The 5,024-nt window shown below is 41.6% G+C and overlaps 1 non-coding gene across 1 annotated transcript; it reads right to left on the bottom strand.

The window, feature by feature from the left end:
* Positions 1 to 1,062: 1,062 nt before the first annotated feature.
* Positions 1,063 to 1,169, bottom strand: LOC137939604 (small nucleolar RNA R71). The gene has a single exon (XR_011109984.1). It is a non-coding gene; the product is annotated as a small nucleolar RNA R71 (small nucleolar RNA).
* Positions 1,170 to 5,024: the final 3,855 nt, after the last annotated feature.

The following is a 5,024-nucleotide window of genomic DNA, read 5'->3' as shown; positions in this document are numbered from 1 at the left end:
TATTGTAATCCGATCTCTGTCATTAACTCTAGGCACCCGAGAGGGGCTAGACGCAAGGATTGAGAATCCGAATTCATGGTTACATGGCGCTCAAGAGAGGCACGTATCACGGTAAAATCCAGAGTTGACGTTTCCTGTTGTGCAAGTAGTTAATCATATTATTGCTTGACAATTTAGGATATAATTAATGTTTAGTTCAGATTAATTCATCATATTTGGTTAGGCTAGTTGACTGAAGAATACATAAAATTCAGTCCTTCATGTGGATATGACCCTAGCTTCCTGCTAGATTACATGAACGATTCGTACGCTTGCGAGGTATAAAAGCCGATGTAATTAAATTTCACATCAAGTTTTTTGGCGCCGTTGCCGGGGAGGCATGTATTAAGTGTATTTCTTTGTTCTCCATGGTCTTAGGTTAGATTTATTTTTATTTTATTTTTGCTTTCATAATTTTTTCTTGGCGATTTGGTATGGAGTTATTTTTATTTCTTCCAGTTAGTTCGTATTTTTAGTAGTGAGTTTGTTAGCTTAATTTGATTGTTAGTTTTGTTTCTTTGTGTTTTTAGGCACGGGCGCCGCTCCCTAGGTGAACCATTAGCTCCCTTTTTTGAAGATATTTGTAGGAAAACACCCGAAGTCAAGTTAGGAGCTACCATGGCCAATCAGGGTGAACCATTACAGTTACCTGCAGTAGGTGACCGTAGAGCCCTGAGGGATTATTCTATCCCATCCCACTTCACATTACCTTCTTGCATTATATTGCCACCGACTACTGCCGCCAGTTATGAGTTGAAACCAGGTGTGATCCAACTCCTCCCTACATTCTATGGGTTGGAGAAGGAGGACCCTTATTACCACATGAAGGAATTCTTAGATATCTGTGCGACTTTCAAATTCTAGAATTTCTTAAATGACTCTATCTGGTTAAGACTTTTTCCATTTTCACTTAAGGATAAGGCCAAGTCTTGGCTTAATTCCTTGGAGGTGGGCAGCATTACTTCATGGGACACATTAGTCACAAATTTTTTGTCCAAGTATTTTCCCATTCAGAGAACTACAGCTCTCAAGAGAGAAATCTCCAACTTTATGCAGCAGGAGGGTGAACACTTTTATGAGGCTTGGGAGAAATGGAAGGATTTGATCCATAGGTGTCCGCATCATGGGTTTGAGATATGGCATTTAGTGCAATACTTTTATCAAGGTCTTACACCCCAGGTTAGATCCATGGTAGATGCAACGAGTGGTGGGAGTTTGATGGGTAAGAGTGCTAGTGAGGCGTGGGACTTCTTTGAAACGTTGAGTGATTAATCTCAACAATGGGGTTCGTCATTTCATGTTGATAGGAGATCCCACGAAGCCAAAAGAGGGGGTCTCTACGAGGTTAGTGAAACACCCATGCTCATGGCCAAGATTGAGGGGTTGACTAGAAAAACTGATACCCTTATGGTGTCCAAGAGTTCACTTGCTCCTAACCCATCTACTATCTGTGCCATACGCTCTTGTTCATCTCATCCCACACAAATGTGTCCATCTAGTTCATCCTACCCGGAGCTCATTGAGGACTTGAATGCAGTCCAGAATTTTCATAGCCCAAACCGGAATGATCCTTTTTCGGAAACATATAATCTGGGTTGGGCTAGGCACCCAAATTTCTCATGGTCCAAGGGCCCACAAGTTGGGGGTCCTCCAGGGTTTACTCAACCCCAAGCTCCGCGCCCACACTTCACTCAACGGCCATTGATTCCACAAAAACCTTCACTTGAGGATACACTTCAAGTATTCATACAGAATACACAGTCCTCCATTGCTAAACTTGAAATGCAAGTGAGTCAGATGGCCAGCCACATGAGTGAAGAGGCACAAAATAGACTCCCGAGTCAAACCATTCCTAACCCCAAAAGCACACATGAGAGTGGGTTGAGTTCCAAACCCCACCATGAGCAAGCCAAAGCCATAACCACCCTTAGGAGTGGTTGTGAGTTGAAAAATGGGGTAGGGACCACTAAGTCTAAGGAGTCAAAGGATGACAATGGGGACACATCATTGAGTGAAGAACCTCTAAGTTCTCCACCAACAATCAGGCAGATCCCTAACCAAGTCCCACCAGCTCCTTATCCGCAGAGGTTATCGGGCCCACCTAGGAAAGGAGATAGCATGCATGAAACATTGGAACTGTTTAGTAAGGTTCACATTAACATTCCACTTCTTGATGCTATTAGGCAAGTCACTGCCTATGCCCGATTTTTGAAAGACCTTTGTACACAGAAGAGAAAACAACATGTTCACAAAAAGGTCTTTCTTACTAAGAATATAAGTTCAATTCTGAAGCACAACACTCTTCCTGAAGTTAAAGATCATGGATGCCCCACAATTTCATGTGTCATTGGTGAACATACCATCCAGAGAGCTCTTCTTGACTTAGGGGCAAGTGTGAATTTGCTTCCTTTCTTTGTGTACCAACAATTAGGTTTGGGGGAATTGAAGCCTACTCCCATCACACTTCAACTAGCTAACCGTTCTGTCAAGATACCATGAGGAATAGTTGAAGATATTTTGATAAAAGTGGACAAATTTTTGTTCCCGGTTGATTTCATTGTTCTTGATACAGAACCAGTAGTCAATGTGACCAACCAAATTCCTGTCATCCTAGGACGTCCCTTCTTAGCCACATCTAATGCTATCATTCATTGTAAAAGTGGTGAGTTGGAGTTGTCTTTTGGAAATTTTAGGTCTCGTTGAATGTGTTTAATGCTGGGCACCATCCACTTGAGTCTGATGATCTCAGTCTTGCATTTAAGATAAAGACTATTATGCTTGATGATGATTCCACTCTTGAATATTTTGAGTCTTACATAACATCTTTAGACATGGACTATTTTGATGAGGAAACATATTTCTGAGAGGTTGACTCTTTACTCAGTTCTGTACCTCTGTTGGAGGAAGCTTATGAGGTTGTCACAACTGATAATCCACAGGATCTTCATCTTGACTTGGACAAACCTCTTGAAACTTCCAAGCTAGATCTTAAGCCACTTCCTCCCTCGTTGAAGTATGCATTCTTGGGGCCCATGAACTCATTGCCAGTCATTATTGCCTCTGATTTGAGTACTGAGCAGGAGGAACAATTGACTGAAATTTTACAAGCACCCAGAGAGGCATTGGGGTGGACTCTTGATACCTTAAAAGGGATTAGCCCCTCCATATGCATGCATCGTATTCATTTGGAGGAGGGGACTAAAGCCTCACATGAGATTCAATGTAGGTTAAATCCCCATATGATGGAGGTTGTGAGAGAAGAAGTCATCAACTTGCTTGTGACAGGAATCATTTACCCTATTTCTGATAGCACCTGGGTGAGTCCAATTCAAGTTGTCCCTAAGAAAGGGGGGATAACGATAATGAAAAATGAGTGGTGAATTGATTTCCACAAGAACTACCACCAAGTGGCGTGTCTGCATTGACTATAGAAAACTTAATTCCGCCACTTGGAAGGATCACTTCCCGCTACCTTTCATTGATCAGGTGCCAGAGCGATTGGCCGGCCACAATTTTTATTGCTTCTTAGATGGATACTCTGGCTACAATCAAATTCCCATTGCTCCAGAAGACCAGGAAAAGACCACATTCACGTGTCCGTTTGGCACCTATGCTTACAGACGCATGCCTTTTGGTTTATGCAATGCGCCCGCCACTTTCCAACGGTGCATAATGAGTATCTTTTCTGACATGATTGGTGATTTTTTAGAGGTCTTCATGGATGACTTTTCTATGTTTGGCTCTAGTTTTGATACATGTTTGCACAATCTTTCACTCGTATTGTCCCGTTGTATTAAGTCCAATTTAGTCTTGAATTGGGAGAAATGCCACTTCATGGTAAAAGAAGGAATTATTTTAGGACATGTAATGTCTGAGAGGGGTGTAGAAATGGACAAAGCCAAGGCTGACCTAATTGCCAATCTGCCACCACCTACTTTGGTGAAGGGGGTGCATTAATTCCTTGGCCATGGTGGGTTCTATAGGTGCTTCATTAAGGACTTTAGCAAAATTTCTCATCCTTTGACGAATTTGCTTGCTCAAGATGTTGTTTTTGCCTTTGATGATACCTGTATTCATGCTTTTGAGACACTGAAGAAATGTTTGTCCACCGCACCCATTATCCAACCCCCTACTTGGTCTTTGCCTTTTGAGTTTTTGTGTGATGCCTGTGATTATGCATTGGGGGCTGTTTTGGGGCAAAAGATGGATAAAATTCCCTATGTCATTTAGTATGCTAGCCGCACTCTTCATGATGCTCAATTGAATTACACTACCACTGAGAAGAAGTTGCTAGCTATTGTGTTTGCCTTGAAAAAATTCAGATCATATCTGTTAGGGTCAAAGGTTATAGTGTTCACTGATCATTCTGCTTTGAAGTACTTGTTATCCATCAAGGACACTAAACCTTGCTTGATTAGATGGATCTTGCAATTGCAAGAATTTGACCTTGAGATTCGAGATAAGAAGGGTTGTCAGAATGTTGTTGCTGATCATCTATCTAGGATCTGTGTAGCATCTTAGGAAGGATTCCTTCCTTTAAATGATTCCTTCCTTGATGAACAACTTCTCCAAGTATCCCAGTTGCCTTGGTTTGCTGACATAGTCAACTATCTTGTAACTCATAGGATTCCTGATTATTGGAGTAAACAAGATCGGTTGAAATTCTTTTCCCAAGTCAAACATTTTTTTTGGGATGACCCTTATTTGTTCAAGGTGTGTCCTGACCAAGTCATTTGGCATTGTGTACCTGAGCACAACTTTGCTAACATTCTTGAATTTTGTCATTCCCACACATGTGGTGGACATTTTGGTGCTAGAAAGACCGCAACTAAAGTCTTGCAATGTGGTTTCTATTGGCCTTCATTATTTAGAGATGCCCATGAGTTTTGTCGTGTATGTGATAGATGCCAACAGACTGGTTGTTTGTCTAGGAAGAACATGATGCCTCTTAACCCCATTCTTATTGTTGAATTGTTTGATGTGTG

Source organism: Aristolochia californica, unplaced genomic scaffold (genome assembly GCF_029961685.1).
Source record: "Aristolochia californica isolate CCGP_79_NKW_82.1479 unplaced genomic scaffold, dmAriCali1.0.hap1 SCAF_8, whole genome shotgun sequence".
In the NCBI taxonomy this organism is placed as follows: Eukaryota; Viridiplantae; Streptophyta; class Magnoliopsida; order Piperales; family Aristolochiaceae; genus Aristolochia; species Aristolochia californica.
The sequence above is the reverse complement of the archived record's forward strand: the minus strand, read 5'-3'. Positions and strand labels throughout refer to the sequence as shown.